General features: G+C 42.1%; 1 protein-coding gene across 1 annotated transcript in view; it reads right to left on the reverse strand.

The window, feature by feature from the left end:
• The window catches only part of LOC122455329 (60S ribosomal protein L7a-like), a 65565-nt gene extending 49767 nt beyond the window's left edge, over nt 1-15798 (reverse strand). Inside the window, exon 1 of the mRNA XM_043490392.1 lies at nt 15731-15798. The gene's annotated coding sequence lies outside the window, so the exon portion shown is untranslated. The remainder of the gene's footprint in view (nt 1-15730) is intronic.
• Between the last annotated feature and the right edge of the window lie 2289 nt (nt 15799-18087).

Genomic DNA, 18087 nt, shown 5'->3' on the forward strand with positions numbered 1-18087 from the left:
TTGTTCCTGATCTTAGGGGGAATGCTTTCAGTTTTTTACCATTGAGAATAATGTTTTCTGTAGGCTTATCATACATGGCCTTTACCATGTTGAGGGAGGTTCCTTCTATGCCTATTTTTTGAAGAGTTTGAATCATAATTGGGTACTGAATTTTGTCAAAGGCTTTTTCTGCATCTGTTGAGATGATCATATGGTTTTTATCTTTCAATTTGTTGATATGGTGTATCACACTGATTGATTTGTTTATGTTGAAGAATCCTTGCATTCCTGGAATAAACCCAACTTGATCATGGTGTATAAGCTTTTTAATGTGTTGCTGAATTCTATTTGCTAAAATTTTGTTGAGGATTTTTGCATCTATGTTCATCAGTGATATTGGCCTGTAGTTTTTTTTTTTGTGTGTGTGTGTGTGTTGTATTTGTCTGGTTTTGGTATCAGGGTGATGGTGGCCTCGTAGAATGAGTTTGGAAGTGTTCCTTCCTCTGCAACTTTTTGAAAGAGTTTTAGAAGGATAGGCATTAGCCCTTTTCTAAATGTTTGATAGAATTCTGTGAAGCCGTCTGGTCCTGGGTTTTTGTTTTGGGTGGTTTTTGATCACAGCTTCAATCTCAGTGCTTGTAATTGGGTTGTCCATAATTTCTATTTCTTTCTGATTCATTCTTGGAAGATTGAACATGTCTAAGAATCCATCCATTTCTGCCAAGTTATCCATTTTATTGCCATATAGTTGTTCATACTAGTCTCTTATAATCCTTTGTATTTCTGCCTTGTCTGTTGTAACCTCTCCTTTTTCATTTCTAACTTTGTTGATTTGATTCTTCTCTCTTTTTTCTTGATAAGACTGGCTAAAGGTTTGTCAATTTTGTTTATCTTCTCAAAGAACCAGCTTTTAGTTTTATTAATCTTTATTATTGTTTCTTTCACCTCTTTTTCATTCATTTCTTTTTTTTCATTCATTTCTGCTCAGATCTTTATGATTTCTTTCCTTCTACCAGTTTTTTTTTTGTTCTTCTTTTTCCAGTTATTTTAGGTGTAAAGTTAGGTTGTCTATTCGATGTTTTTCTTGTTTCTGGAGGAAGGATTGTATTGTTATAAACTTCCCTCTTAGAACTGCTTTTGGTGCATCCCACAGGTTTTGAGTTATCATGTTTTCATTGTCATTTGTTTCTAGAAATTTTTTAATCTCCCTTTTGATTTCTTCAGTAACCTGTTGGTTATTTAGAAACATGTTGTTTAATCTCCATGTGTTTGTGTTTCTTACACTTTTTTCCCTTGTAACTGATATCTAGACTTATAGTGTTGTGGTCAGAGAAGATGCTTGATACAATTTCAATTTTCTTAAATTTACTGAGGTTTGATTTGTGACCCATGATGTGGTCTATTCTGGAGAATGTTCCATGTGTACTTGAGAAGAAGGTGTATTCTTCTGCCTTTGGATGGAATGTCCTGAAGATATCAATGAGATCCATCTCATCTAATGTATCATTTAAGACTTGTGTTTCCTTATTAATTTTTTGTTTTGATGATCTGTCCATTGGTGTGAGTGGGGTGTTCAAATCTCCTACTATTATTGTGTTACTGTCATTTTTCCTTTTGTATCTGTTAGTGTTTGTCTTATGTATTAAAGTGCTCCTATGTTAGGTGCATAGATATTTACAATTGTTATGTCTTCCTCTTGGATTGATACCTTGATTATGTAGTGTCCTTCCTTATCTCTTGTAATCTTCTTTATTTTAAGGTCTCTTTTCTCTAATATGAGGATTGCTCCTCCAGCTTTCTTTTACTTCCCATTTGCATGGAATATATTTTTTCTATCCTCTCACTTTCAGTTTTTATGTGTTTTAAGGTATGAAGTGGGTTTCTTATAGACAGCATAAATATGGGTCTTGTTTTTGTATCCATTCAGCCAGTCTGTGTCTTTTGGTTGGAGCGTTTAATCCAATAACATTTAAAGCAATTATTGATATATTTGTTCCTGTTGCCATTTTGTTAATTGTTTGGGGTTGATTTTGTAGATCTTTTTTCTTCTCTTGTATTTCTTGACTATATAAGTCTGTTTAACATTTGTTGTAAAGCTGGTTTGGTGGTACTGAATTTTCTTAACTTTTGCTTGTCTGAAAAGCTTTTTATTTCTCCATCAATTTTGAATGAGATCCTTGCTGGGTACGGTAATCTTGGTTGTAGATTTTTCCCTTTCAGTACTTTAAATATGTCCTGACATTCCCTTCTGGTCTGTAGAGTTTCAGCTGAAAGATCAGCTGTTAAGTGTACAGGGTTTCCCTTGTATGTTACTTGTTTCTTCTCCCTTGCTGCTTTTAATATTCTTTGTGTTTAGCCTTTGTTAGTTTCATTAACATATGTCTTGGGTTTATCCTGTATGGGACTCTTTGTGCTTGAGGTCTCCTTTTCCCAGGCTTCAAGGTTGTGTTCTTTCTTCCTTTTGGTTTCTGCCCTGCTAAGCAAACAGCCTCTTCCAACAACACAAGAGAAGACTCTACACATGAACATCACCAGATCGTCAACACCAAAATCAGATTGATTATATGCTTTGCAGCCAAAGATGGAGAAGCTCTATACAGTCAGCAAAAACAAGACCGGGAGCTGACTGTGGCTCAGATCATGAACTCCTTATTGCCAAATTCAGACTTAAACTGGAGAAAGTAGGGAAAACCACTAGACCATTCAGGTATGACCTACATCAAATCCTTTATGACTATACAGTGGAAGTGAGAAATAGATTTAAGGGACTAGATCTGATAGACAGAGTGCCTGATGAACTATGGACGGAGGTTTGTCACATTGTACAGGAGACAGGGATCAAGACCATCCCCATGGAAAAGAAATGCAAAAAGGCAAAATGGTTGTCTGAGGAGGCCTTACAAATAGCTGTGAAAAGAAGAGAAACAAAAAGCAAAGGAGAAAAGGAAAGATATTCCCTATTGAATGCAGAGCTCCAAAGAATAGCCAGGAGAGATAAGAAAGCCTTCCTCAGTGATCAATGCAAAGAAATAGAGGAAAACAACAGAATGGGAAAGACTAGAGATCTCTTCAAGAAAATTAGAGATACCAAGGGAACATTTCATGCAAAGATGGGACTGATAAAGGACAGAAATGGCATGGACCTAACAGAAGCAGAAGATATTAAGAAGAGGTGGCAAGAATACACAGAAGAACTGTACAAAAAAGATCTTCACGACCCAGATAATCACGATGGTGTGATCACCCACTTAGAGCCAGACATCTTGGAATGTGAAGTCAAGTGGGCCTTAGAAAGCATCACTACGAACAAAGCTAGTAGAGGTGATGGAATTCCAGGTGAGCTCTTTCAAATCCTAAAAGATGATGCTGTGATAGTGCTGCACTCAATATGCCAGCAAATTTGGAAAACTCAGCAGTGGCCACAGGACTGGAAAAGGTTAGTTTTCATTCCAGTGCCAAAGAAAGGCAATGCCAAAGAATGCTCAAACTACCACACAACTGCACTCATCTCACATGCTAGTAAAGTAATGCTCAAAATTCTCCAAGCCAGGCTTCAGCAATACATGAACTGTGAACTTCCAGATGTTCAAGCTGGTTTTAGGAAAGGCAGAGGAAACAAAAATCAAATTTCCAACATCCGCTAGATCATTGACAAAGCAAGAGAGTTCCAGAAAAACATCTATTTCTGCTTTATTGACTATGCCAAATCCTTTGACTGTGTGGATCACAATAAACTGTGGAAAATTCTTCAAGAGATGGGAATACCAGACCACGTGACCTGCCTCTTGAGAAACCTGTATGCAGGTCAGGAAGCAACAGTTAGAACTGGACGTGGTACAACAGACTGGTTCCAAATAGGAAAAGGAGTACATCAAGGCTGTATATTGTCACCCTGCTTATTTAACTTATATGCAGAGTACATCATGAGAAATGCTGGGCTGGAAGAAGCACAAGCTGGAATCAAGATTGCTGGGAGAAATATCAATAACCTCAGATATGCAGATGACACCACCCTTATGGCAAAGAGTGAAGAGGAACTAAAAAGCCTCTTGATGAAAGTGAAAGAGGAGAGTGAAAAAGTTGGCTTAAAGTTCAACATTCAGAAAACTAAGATCATGGCATCTGGTCCCATCACTTTATGGGAAATAGATGGGGAAACAGTGTCAGACTTTATTTTTTTGGGCTCCAACATCACTGCAGATGGTGATTGCAGCCATGAAATTAAAAGATGCTTACTCCTTGGAAGACAAGTTATGACCAACCTAGACAGCATATTAAAAAGCAGAGACATTACTTTGCCAGCAGAGGTCTGTCTAGTCAAGGCTATGGTTTTTCCAGTGGTCTTGTATGGATGTGAGAGTTGGAAGGTGAAGAAAGCTGAGCGCCAAAGAATTGATGCTTTTGAACTGTGGTGTTGGAGAAGACTCTTGAGAGTCCCTTGCACTGCAAGGAGATCCAACCAGTCGATCCTGAAGGAGATCAGTCCTGGGTGTTCATTGGAAGGACTGATGCTGAAGCTGAAACTCCAATACTTTGACCACCTGATGTGAAGAGTTGACTCATTGGAGAAGACCCTGATGCTGGGAGGGGTTGGGGGCAGGAGGAGAAGGGGACGACAGAAGATGAGATGGCTGGATGGCATCACTGACTCGATGGACATGAGTTTGAGTAAACTCTGGGAGTTGGTGATGGACAGGGAGGCCTGGCGTGCTATGATTCATGGGTTGAAGAGTCGGACACGACTGAGCAACTGAACTGAACTGAAGGTTGGTCCACTGGTTTGTGGTGAGATTTGTGCTAAGTTTTTGTTTGTTTTTCCTCTGATGGGCAAGGGTGAGTGAGGTGGTAATCCTGTCTGCTGATGATTGGGTTTATATTTTTGTTTTGTTTGTTGTTTAGATGAGGCGTCCTGCACAGGGTGCTACTGGTGATTGGGTGAAGCCGGGGTTTGTATTCAAGTGGTTTCCTTTGTGTGAGTTCTCACTATTTGATACTCCGTAGGGTTAGTTCTTTGGTAGTCTAGGGTCTTGGAGTCAGTGCTCCCACTCCAAAGGCTAAGGGCTTGATCTCTGGCCAGGAACAAGTGGTTTGTTATGGCATTAAGTGAGATTAAGACAAATATCCAAAAATGAGAAGCCAAAGATGACCCCCAGATAAATGGAAGTTACAAAACCAGGCAAATAATAATTAAAATAATGGAATATATACATATACATATATACCCATGAGCAAAGTCAAAAGAGTCCAACACATATACAGTAGATTGACTCACCAAACAAAGGAAATAAAAAATTACACTTACCCATTAAGAACAAAACAAACTAAAGCACAAACTGGAAAAGAAAACTAGAGCAAGGTGCCAAGTGGGAAATAAAGCAATGAAAACAAAACTAACAAATATGTTGAGAGGAAAGGAAAGAGAGAAAAGAAAGAAAGAATAGATATGCACAGTTAAACAGAGGTAGGTGAAGAAGATTTATATACATTAAAGGTTAACTGCAAGGGGAAAAGAACAGTAGGAAATGCAAAGAAAGGAATAAATGTAGAAAAAATATAGTAGGTTTAAAAAAATTAAAAATTAAAACTATAAAAAAGAGAAAAGAAAAAAAAATGGAAGAAGATAGAAAAAAGGAAGAAAAAGGAAAACTCCAAGAACTGCAAAAGCCCAACGTAGAGGCAGAGGTTTATAACAACAATAAAAAGTGTGACTGAATATCTACATATACACCCATAAGCAAAATCAAAACAGGCCAACAAAAATAAAGTACAATAGATTGACCCAGCAAACAAAGGAAACCAAAAATTATATCTACCAGAACAAAACTAACTAAAGCACAAACTGGAAAACAAAACAAAAGCAAGGTGCCAATTGGGGAATAAAACAATGAAAATAAAACTAACAAAATGTTGAGAGGAAAGGAAAGAAAATAAAGAATAGATATGCAAAGTTAAATAGAGGTAGATGAAGAAAATTTACATACATTAAAGGTTAACTGCAAGGGGAAAAGAAAGTAGGAAAAGCAAACGAAAGAATAAATGTACAAAAAATGATAATAGGTTTTAAAAATTAAAATTAAAAAAAAGAGAAAAGAAAAAAGAGAGAGAGAGAGAGAAAAGGGAAACTGCACAAAACCGCAAAAGCCCAACATAGAAGCAGAGGTTTATGACAATGATAATGATAAAAATGATTATGACAATGATAAAAAATGTGAGTGAGAAAAAAAAAAACTTTCAAAAGCCTAATTGGATATCTTAGTGCCAGTAAAATTGACAACTACAACAGAGGAGGGAAAAAAAGAAAAAAAAATCCAAAGAATCTACAGAACTAGTCAAAACATAAGAATATTAAATGTGTTTTTCTTGAATCACTGCTGTCAGACTCCTTTCCTTACCTTGCAGTCCACCTCACCTCCCTAGGATGCCCTCCAACACCGTGCTGATCTCTGGACCTGCTGTGGGGGCAGCTCAGATTCTAATCTGCTCGTACTCCTGTGTGTTCTTGCCTCCAATGTCCACAGCTAGCAGAACTAGTGTGTCTTCTTTGGTGGGAGCTCTCAGTGGCCTTTTATATATTCCATAGACACAGAGTCTGCCTAGTTGATCGTGTGGATTTAATCTGCAGTTTGTACAGCTGGTGGGAAGGTTTGGGGTCTTCTTCCTTAGCCCACTGCCCCTGGGTTTCAGTTGTGGTTTTATTTCCACCTCTGCACGTGGGTTGTCCACTGGGGTTTGCTCCTGAGGCTGCCCTGGAAGACTCGGGTTTGCCCCTGTGAGGCCAGGTGTGGAGGTGGTGCAGCTGCCTGGGTCACAGCGGTTCTGGCAGCACCAGGTACTCAGGGGGGTTGGCGTCTAGGGCAGCAGGAAATAGAGTGCTCTAGAAGGGCATGGCAACCAGTATTGGCCAATACGCTCCAGTATTCTTGCCTGGAGAACCTCCCTTCCTGACAGAGAAGCCTGGCAGGCCACAGTCTACAGGGTCGCAAAGAGCTGGACATGACCAAAGTGACCCTGCATGCATAGGCGCAAGACTTCTTTTTGCCTCTGGCAGCTCTGCCCCAGGGAGAGTTGAGCATGAAGGTGGCGCAGCTGCTTGGCTTGCGGGAACCCTGGCGGCGCCAAGTGCGCAGGGACACGACTGCCTCTGCTGCAGGAGTTCTTTTTCAAGCCTCTGTAGCTGGTCATCAGAGGGCCTCTTTGGCCAGTCTTTCTCTGTAGCTCTGCCCGTTCAGGCACTCAGAGGCTTCCTGGCCTGGGGTCCTTCTCTGTTGTTTGGTGCATCAGGCACTTAAAGGGGCACCCTGGGTGGGGTCCTACTCTGTAGTTCAGTGCCAGGCGTCTGATGGGCCAGCCTCTCTATTGTTCAGCTGCCAGCGCTGACGTGTGGGGGGAGAGAGGCTATGGTGATGGCTCCACCGTCGCAGCAGTATCCCCTTGCTTCCATGGCTGCCCAGCTTTCCTCCACAGGCATTTCCCACCACAATCTCCTCCTCACATCCCCTCGATTCATCTCTCCACAGTTCACAGCAGCCCTCGCCCTGGGATTGCTCCACAATACCTAAACTCCAGCTTAGAGCTGCTGTGCCTTCCAGGAGATCTGCATCCCTGTCCGGGGTATGTATGGCTGTGACAAAGACTGTCTGATTCTCATTCCAGTTAGGCTGCCACAGGTCCGCTGTTTCACTCTCAGCCTTAAATGTTTCTCCTCTGACTCAGACCGTTGCCCCGATGTGGGGATTGGACCCCTGCTTCAGTTCCCCCACCTGTCGAGGGCAGGTCCAGTCCTAACACTCCTGTTTTTCCCCCTAGTTCCTTCATCCTACTGAGTTTTGCGTGGGTCTATATATTCTTTTCTGCTGGTCAGGTCCTCCTGTCCGCTCTCAGCGGGTGTTCTGCATGCACTTCTGTGTTTGAAGGTGTGTTCCTGATGTATCCGTGGAGAAAGATGTATTCCACGTTCACCTACTTCTCTGCCATCTTGTTCTCTACCTATTGATCTTCATTAATCCTGGTGTGGCAGAACTAGGAGATACCTTGCTAGGGATGACAAATGCCAAAGGAGATATCAGAGTCTCCTAGAGACAGCTGTAACATTACACTCTTCTGCAAGGTTTACCTTGCCTTTCTTCCATCAGGAGATGCAATCTGTTTCTCCATTCCCTTGGGTCTGGACAGGTCCTGTTTCTTCTTTGACCAGTAGAGCGTGGCAGAAGTGATGCTGTGCCATTTCTAGGTATAGCCATTAACCAACGCAACAGCTTCTGCTTCCTGTCTCTTGGAAGTCAAACAGCATGTAATAAAAGGACCTACCCTGATACCATAGTGGTGAGAGCCCTCAAACATGTGAAGAGGTGTTGGAGGTTGGGACACCAAGTGGAGAGAGAGAGTTGCCAAGGAGCACTGAGGTTTCAGACATGTAGAGAAGTGGGTCATCTAGCCCCAACTGCCTGGATATGGCAGAGATGAACTGCCCCAGGCAAGACCTTGAATTTCTGATCCATAAAACTGTGAGCAAAAGAAAAGGATTGCTTGAAGCCACTATGTATTTGAGTGGCTTGTTATGCAGCCAGGGATGACTAAAACAGAAGTAACTTTAGGCTGTGCCTGGTACTATACTCTGAGTAGTCAACAGTAGTGGGCACAGCTTTCCTGTCTGCATGGAGTTACTTTTCATTTAGCAGAATGGACCACAAAGGGAGTAACTACTGTCACTGATGACCATTTTCAGCTCTCAGGTGCTTAGGTCTTTAAAGGTGGTCTGTTTTACCATTAGGATAAGATAATAAACAGAACTTATACATATCTGAGCTAAAATTTCATGATTCATTTTGAGCAAGAGGAAAATAATTCAAGTATGTGCTTATATTTGCCTATCTTTTTGTAGTTTCCAAAGTGCTTTTTCATGTCTATTTCCACTTTTAATCTTCCCATTGAATTTGAGATAGATAGAAGAGGTTCTATTTTTTCCAATTTTTAAATAAGGAAATAGAGGCTCAAAAAGGTTATTTGACCTGCCTGTAGCCATGTGAATAGTTTCAGAGCTAAGGCTAGAATCCAGATGTCTTCACTCACAGCCCGTTTCTAGTCTAGCAGCCAATCATCCTCTGAGTTGGGCAAAACAGAGAATGGATTGTGGGGGAGTGATGCCTCTAGCTGATGTTTTAACCATTATGGTAGGTGTATGTTCAATGAAACTCACTTGTTTCCAAGACAACAGGATTCAAAGGAAAACCTCAATTGCTCGGGAGGAGGCAGATTCACTGTCATTTCCATCCCTTTGAAGAACTGCACATTTTGATGGGCAAACTGCCAGAAGTAATTAAACCAAATAACTCCACAGAGCCCTGATGGAGCAAGAAAGCAGAAGAAAAGCAACATATATATACATACATATATATATAAATGTGGGTGTTGCTTCTGCTGTGAGAGTCTTTCAACAGAAATCATGACAATCCAGGAAAATCCAGGGATCAACACTCTGTAGAAAAGAACAACAATCTGGAAAGAGAAAGAAGGAAGCATTTGAAATGGAGAGATGGGGAGGAGGGAGGAGGAAAGAGGAAGAGATAGGCAAGGTGGAGGCACAGTCCTGGCCCCTCAGTCCTTTCCCTGGTCCCCAGGGGAAAGAAGCAGTGGATGAAGCAGTCAGATTTTACCATGAATTCCCTAAGTTGAGTCTAGTGACTCGAAGCATTCATTTTGTCTTTATTTGCTTTTCTTGTGAGGTGTCTGCTTGGCTCTAATTTCCCATTTTTGCTGTGGAGATCAAGAGATTTGGAACAGAGCAGATATTTAATACATTTTTCTGTACTGGCTGCATGACATATTTTATTATAATTTTTTGTTAGCTTATTATGGGATGGAAAATTTGATCTCTCAGGCATGTAAGAGGAAGGAGGCTCTTTTTTTTAAATTGAGGTATAGTTGATGTACAATATTATATAAGTTACAGGTGTACAACATAGTAATTCAGAATTTTTAAAGGTTGTATTCCATTTACATTATTATAAAATATTGGATATGTTCCTTGTGTTGCATAATATATCCTTGTAGCTTATTTTGTACATAGTAGTTTGTACTTCTTAATCCCCTACCCCGGTCAAGGAGGAGTTTCTTTTGGTTTCTTCCATTCTGGTCTTTAATGCATTCAACATTTACTGAGCTGCTATTTTATAGAAGGCCTTGTCCTAAGTACTGGGGATTTAGAAACGATAGGGTACTCCATTTAATGGTTCATACTTAATGTACCCACTTGCCTGTTCTTCACAGCTAAATAGTTAAAGTGCCATAGCTCTGTTGTAAGCTACAGAGTGATTGCCCAATGCATGGTTTTTATGCAACATTCATTTATTCATGTAACCAACAGATAATTATTACCTCTTAATAAGAGTTAGATACTCTGCTATGTTTTGAAGTTACAAAAAGCAACATGTATAACAATGAATTAATAACTTGAATTTATTAAGAGCTCTGCAAATCAGTAAGGACAAATAAACCAACAAAAAATAAGTAAGTGACATAAACATGGGATTCACAGAAGAGAAAAATATAAGAGGCTAAAGAACATTTGAGAAGACGTTCACCTTCACTAAGCTAGGGAGGAAAAGCAAACTAAAATCAGCACAAGATATTATTTTATTTTTACCTACTAGTATGACAAAAATGAAGTTTATTAATATTCAGTGTTGTTGAGTTGTGGAAAAAGAGGTGCTTCCTGTGCTTCTAGTGGGAATGGTAAATGATCCCTGGCTTTGGAGGGCAATTTAGTATCTATTAAAATTGTTTCTATAGAGAACAATCGGAAACAATGTAACTGTCCCTAGAGTGGATAGATAGGACATGGTCTATTAGATGGTGAAATATTATTCAGAGAAAAAAGAGCTATCCACATCAACATGGATCGATCTCAAAAATGTATCATAGAGTGAAAAGAGCGAGCTATAGAGTTGCATGTATTTTATGAACATTTATGTGAAAAGACCCACAAAAATTAATACTATCTATTTTCTATGGCATAGCTAAACAGCCTAGTAAAGATATGTATTAGTTTATAGTAGAAGTTATCTCTTGGGTTTTGGTTGTCTCTTGGGTTTCGGGGAAAGGATTGAAGAAATCTAGGGGACTTCATTTATATTTGTAATATTATATATTTTAGGCAAATACATCATATAAAATTATAATTTATTTCTAACAATTAACTAGAGAGAAACAGTGTACAGAAAGAAATTCTTGTCTTTGACTGTGGACAAAGCTGGGATTAGAACTTGGGTCTCTAATTGTCTAGTGCAGTGATTTCTCTCTTGGATGTATGATAAATTTAATTTGACTTGCTCTCTGCACAGTGAGATCTTTTCCAGTTGGCATGAAAGTTAAGGCATTTTATTTATATCTTTGTGGGGAATAGATTTTTCTTTACCTTTTTTTTTTTTTTTGTCTGAGCCACATGACATGTGGGATCTTAGTTCCCTGACTAGGGACTGAACCTGTGCCCCCTTCATTGGGAGCATAGAATCTTACCACTGGACCACCAGGAAAGTCCTAGATTTTTCATTTAAAGCAAATTTTAAAGTTTAAAAATGAATAGATGTCAAGAATATTTATAATTTATATATTAGGTATTATTGTTGTTGTTTCATCACTAAGTCATGTCTGACTCTTTGTGATCTCATGGACTATAGGCTCCTCTGTCCATGGGATTTCCCAGGCCAGAGAACTGGAGTAGGTTGCCATTTCCTTCTCCAGGGGATCTTTCCAACCCAGGAATCAAACTCATCTGTTTGATGTAGGCAGATTCTGTAGAATCTGTAGGCAGATTCTTTACCACTGAGCTACCTGGAAAGCCCATGTGTTAAGTAGACAGACTCATTAAGCTATGCTCAGTTCAAGGAATAGAAGGCATGCATTTTTCAAAATGGAAATGGTAAGAACTTTTGGATTTTCCCATCAGAGACAAAACCTAAAGGGCTTGATAGTTTCATCAGCACCATTTCCACAGCTACCTAGCAGCCAAACAGATTAAACAAATGGCCCTATTTGGAAAACTGGAATCTTTTTCTTTTTGTGTGTTAAATGGATACTCAGTGATTTATTTGGGCTGCTTCTAGAGGGCAAGAAGTCTCACAAAGCTCTGAGAGATGTTTCCAGAGATAAATAGTATCCAAGTGTATTTAGCAAATGATAATGCAAACCATACAAGAAATATAGCATAAGGAAGCAAAATGTGCATTTGCTGTCTGAGAAGTAATTGAACATTTATAGTTTGGGAATAGCTAGTTCAGAGCTGGTAGAAGTGAGAGTCTTGTTTCAGTTGATAAAAGAATCCATGTTCTTTGGAACTCAGTGGGAACTTAAAAGGAATTTACCCATCTAAGTAGTACATTTTTGAGGGTTTTAAGTCTTTATCTGAGAAGCAATTTAAGTAAGAACTGGTTAAGACTGTATCCAAAATGCAGAGAGAGAGCAAGAAAGAGAGAGAGTCCCTCCACCCTTCCGTAGACACTTGTGTGAAAGGAGGGAGAGGAGGGCGGGGAGAACAGAGGAGGGGACAGGTGGAGTTTAAGGTCACGGTCTTGTCTTCTCTGCTCTTTAAGGTATTGGGGGCCACGAGCTTTTGTATACATGGCATAGAAGCCTTACATGCTGCCTCTTCAAAATGGCAGATACTTATTCCAAATGAAGGTTAGAACATTGCTGGGTGGTGTAAGAGATCAGAACTAGAAAGGGATGAGTAATGAGTCCCCAGAAGCTCCTGACAGCCATTTGGGGCCCCTGAGAAGCCATTGCTTCCTGAAGTCCCAATTCTCTCTTTGCAGAAATGCTAGAGCCCTCAACTCCTTCCCTCACTGCAGCTTGTAGAGTTGCCAGATAGATTCAGGATGCAAAATTTGGAACATAGTTGCATGCAAAATGATTTATTGCTTATCTGAAATTCAAATTTAACTGAATGTATTTTTATTTTCTAAATCTGGCAACTTTATGTTCATGAAATATGTTTGCCCTTTTTCCTTCCCTGATTCTTTTTCTAATTATGATCAAAAAAGTTCTCCATCCCTCAGAGACCCCTGACTGCTTCAGATGGGCTTGTAATTTTCCTTCTTCAGGACCCATACTCTCATTCTAAGGAGGGAAAGAGTGTACAGCTCCTATTTCCACCTTCCCTGAGACTTTTCCCCCTTGTGCTTGAAGATTACCCCACCATTTCAGAGAATTACTACTGCCTACCAGTCAAGAAATGCAAAGAAGGAGAGGAAAACAACAGAATGGGAAAGACTAGAGATCTCTTCAAGAAAATTAGACCTACCAAGGGAACATTTCATGCAAAGATGGGCTCAATAAAGGACAGAAATGGTATGGACCTAACAGAAGCAGAAGATATTAAGAAGAGGTGGCAAGAATACACAGAAGAACTGTACAAAAAAGATCTTCATGACCCAGATAATCACGATGGTGTGATCACTCACCTAGAGCCAGACATCCTGGAATGTGAAGTCAAGTGGGCCTTAGAAAGCATCACTACGAACAAAGCTAGTGGATGTGATGGAATTCCAGTTGAGCTCTTTCAAATCCTGAAAGAAGATGCTGTGAAAGTGCTGCACTCAATATGCCAGCAAATTTGGAAAACTCAGCAGTGGCCACAGGACTGGAAAAGGTACGTTTTCATTCCAATCCCTAAGAAAGGCAATGCCAAAGGATGCTCAAACTACCGCACAATTGCACTCATCTCACATGCTAGTAAAGTAATGCTCAAAATTCTCCAAGCCAGGCTTTAGCAATACTTGAACCGAGAACTTCCAGATGTTCAAGCTGGCTTTAGAAAAGGCAGAGGAAACAAAGATCAAATTGCCAATATCTGCTAGATCATCGAAACAGCTAGAGAGTTCCAGAAAAACATCTATGTCTGCTTTATTGACTATGCCAAAGACTTTGACTGTGTGGATCACAATAAACTATGGAAAATTCTGAAGGAGATGGGAATACCAGACCACCTGACCTGCCTCTTGAGAAACCTGTATGCAGGTCAGGAAGCAACAGTTAGAACTGGACGTGGTACAACAGACTGGTTCCAAATAGGAAAAGGAGTACGTCAAGGCTGTATACTGTCACCTTGCTTATTTAACTTATATGCAGAGTACATCATGAGAAACGCTGGGCTGGAAGAAGCACAAGCTGGAATCAAGATTGCTGGGAGAAATATCAATAATCTCAGATATGCATATGACACCACCCTTATGGCAAAGAGTGAAGAGGAACTAAAAAGCCCCTTGATGAAAATGAAAGAGGAGAGTGAAAAAGTTGGCTTAAAGCTCAACATTCAGAAAACTAAGATCATGGCATCTGGTCCCATCACTTCATGGAAAAGAGATGGGGAAACAGTGGAAATAGTGTCATACTTTATTTTTTTGGGCTCCAACATCACTGCAGATGGTGACTGCAGTTATGAAATTAAAAGACGTTTACTCCTTGGAAGGAAAGTTATGACCAACCTAGATAGCATTTTAAAAAGCAGAGACATTACTTTGCCAACAAAGGTCCATCTAGTCAAGGCTATGGTTTTTCCAGTGGTCATGTATGGATGTGAGAGTTGGACGGTGAAGAAAGCTGAGTGCCGAAAAATTGATGCTTTTGAACTATGGTGTTGAAGAAGACTCTTGAGAGTCCCTGGGACTGCAAGGAGATCCAACCAGTCCATCCTAAAGGAGATCAGTCCTGGGTGTTCACTGGAAGGACTGATGCTGAAGCTGAAACTCCAATACTTTGACCACCTGATGCGGAGTTGACTCATTGGAAAAGACCCTGATGCTGGGAGGGGTTGAGGGGCAGGAGGAGAAGGGGACGACAGAGGATGAGATGGTTGGATGGCATCACCTACTCGATGGGCATGAGTTTGAGTAAACCCCGGGAGTTTGTGATGGACAGGGAGGCCTGGCGTGCTGCGATTCATGGGGTCGCAAAGAGTAGGACTGGGGTCACAAAGAGTCCGACACGACTGAGTGACTGAACTGAACTGAAGTGAAAGTGAAGTGAAGTCGCTCAGTCGTGTCCAGCCTCTTTGCGACCCCATGGACTATAGACTATAGCCTACCAGGCTTCTCCATCCATGGGATTTTCCAAAGAGTACTGGAGTGGGTTGCCATTTCCTTCTCCAGGGGATCTTCCCGACCCAGGGATCAAACCTGGGTCTCGCAGACGCTTTACCCTCTGAGCCACCAGGGAAGCCCGCGCCAGGAGGTCTGCGCCGACGCCAGATGACCACCCCCACACGTCCCCCAGAAACGGGACAGAGCCCCCCCCCCCCCCCCCCCCCCCCCCCCCGTCGCACACCGGTACGACCGGCCCCCTTCCCGTCCACCGGGGCCCCCTACCCGCCCCCGCGTTCCCAGGCACCCTTACCCACCCCCCCACCCCCCCCACCACCCAGGGCAGAGGAAAGGGGCTCCGACGGGAAGCGTGGCGCCAAGCTGGCAGGGGACACACGACAGAGGTAAGGGGGCGAGAGGGCGAGAGAACCGACAGCCAGCCGCAGGAGGCGTGGCTGGGGGCGGGGTGGGAGAAAGCTCCGAGCCTCGGAGCGCGTGGGGAGGCGCCTGGCGACCGCGCGGCAGGCCCATAGCAGCGGACGACCGACGACCGGCCGAGGCGGACCGGTCTAGGGCCGGCGGCGGGAGGCGACGGGGCAAGGCAAGCGGCACCGCGACGGGGAGCCGCCAAGCCGTCACGCTGCACAGCCCGCGAGACGCGACCGGAGGATACGCACCGTGCGGTCCGCGGCCGGAGCGGGGAAGGCAGTCGCGGCCGGCGCCACGGGCGAAGGCCCGTGGGGTGGGGGGAAGGGGGCGCTCCGCGCACCCCCACCCCGAACCCAATCTCGAGGGACGTGGCGGGGAGGGCCGGGCGGGAAGAGGGACACACACTCCGGAGACGACGCCACTGGGCGCGGCGGGGCAGGGTGGCGGGGCGCCCCCGACCGGGGAGAACGGAGGGCGCGGAGGGGGGCCGCCGGGGCGGGGCGGGAAGGCGGAGAGCGGCCTTTCCCAGCCCGACCCCCAGCTCTGCATGCCACGGGCCACCAACCTTCTCCCGCGGCTCCTCGTCCCCAAGCACTGAACTGAACTAGTCAAGAAATTCTTTCCCTTCAACATCTTCACACAGTGGAGAGATTAGAATGTATCTCATCATGCAAGAATATTCAAGATTAAGAAAGAATTATAATCTTATCTCTAAACACTACCCTCATAGCTCAAGTCGGTAAAGAATCTGCCTGCAATGCAGGAGATCCGGGTTCAATCCCTGAGTCAGGAAGATCCCCTGGAGAAGGAAATGGCAACCCACTCCAGTATTCTTGCCTAGAGAATCCCATGGACAGAGGAGCCTGGCAGGCTGCAGTTCATGGGTTCGCAAGAGTTGGACACAACTTAGTGACTAAACCACCAACCATAATCTTATCTCTAAACACTATAGCGCCTAGAGGGGCAAGCCAGGAAGAGTCTGTCATTGAAAAGACCGTAACCTTACTTGTAGCCAATCACAAACATACTTGAAGTTCAGAAGACGAGTAAGCATTTCTTTACTTTTCCTTTTGGGTTATTCTCTCATCCACTCATAGTTAGCCTTGGAGGAAGTCTAGAGAGTTTTCTTCCACTTGGTTTGCCCTCTTTGTAGATGAACCAGGAAGACCTGTTACCTTTTCTGCCCTAGGAGGGTGATAGAGGGCTAGCATCTCATCTATGGATGAGAATCTAAGCAAGCGGTTGGCAAATTACAAATTGTAGGGCAAATCCTCCTTACTGGCTGTTTTTCTACAGCTTGTGAGTTAAGAATGTGTTTTACATTTTGCTTGAGTGCTAAGTCACTTCAGTTGTGTCCGACTTTATGCAACCTTATTGACTGTGTCCCACCAGTCTCTTCTGTCTATGGGATTCTCTATGTAAGAATACTGGAGTGGGTTGCCAGCCCTTGCATTTCATTATGTTTCCTGCATTGTAGATGGGTTCTTTACCCCTAGTGCCACCTGGGAAGCCCAACTTGAGTAGAATAACCAAATGAAGAATAACACTAAGTGACATGGAAATTAAACAAAATTCAAATTTCAGTATTCATAGTTTTACTGAAACACAACCAAGCTCATTCTTTTATATATTGTCTATGGCCACTTTCATGATCTAAGGGCAGAGCTGACTGTTTCAACAGAGGCCACATGGCCCACAAAGCTTAAAATATTCATGATCAGGCCCTTTTTGTATAAAGTTGACTGATCTCTGATTTAAGCAATAAACTTTTCCTACTGATAGTAGCTGCCCCTGAGAGTATAACTTTCAAGTGTGTCCACTGCCTAGGTTATGAGATTCCCCTTCTTATATGGAATGGATCATTTAGAATACTTTTGGTTGCCAGGGACAGAATATGCTACCCAAAGTGCCCTTTTGGTTGTGTGGAAGCTAGTTGCAGTGTGGCTGCTCTAATGGTGCATTCGTGTTGACTTGAAAACTTTCTTTTGGATTAGAAATGTATTAACGTTATCAAACATTTTCAATTGATCTAGGCTTCTCTCCATCTCCTGACCTGCCTTCTAGTGTGTGAGCTTTTATATCCTTTATTCCTTTTCCAGAGCTTCTCCTATTTCAGAATTGAGGTCTCACTTTACACTGGTTCCTAACTTTTGTCACTTCCTGGCAAACAGAAAATGTTGTTTGTATAGCACATTGAGATAAACTAGAGGGATTTATGAGGGTCTGTATAGGGCTTGGTGAAAAGATCTATTGTATATTTTTATAATTATGATATGGAAAAGAAAAAATATTATGGAAGATATAAAATAAAAGACTTATATAAATGTTAGTTTTCATTCCAATGAAATGAAAAGGTCAGTTTTCATTCCAGTGCCAAAGAATGTTCAAACTACTATGCAGTTGCACTCATTTCACATGCTAGCAGGATTATGCTAAAAATCCTTCAATTTTTAGGCTTCAGCAATACGTGAACTGAGAACTTCCAGATGTACAGCTGGGTTTCGAACAGGCAGAGGAACCAGAGATCAAATTACCAACATTCGTTGGGTCATGGTGAAAGCAAGGGGGTTCCAGAAAAATATCTACTTCTGCTTCATTGACTGTG

Source organism: Cervus canadensis, chromosome 17 (assembly GCF_019320065.1).
Source record: "Cervus canadensis isolate Bull #8, Minnesota chromosome 17, ASM1932006v1, whole genome shotgun sequence".
In the NCBI taxonomy this organism is placed as follows: domain Eukaryota; kingdom Metazoa; phylum Chordata; class Mammalia; order Artiodactyla; family Cervidae; genus Cervus; species Cervus canadensis.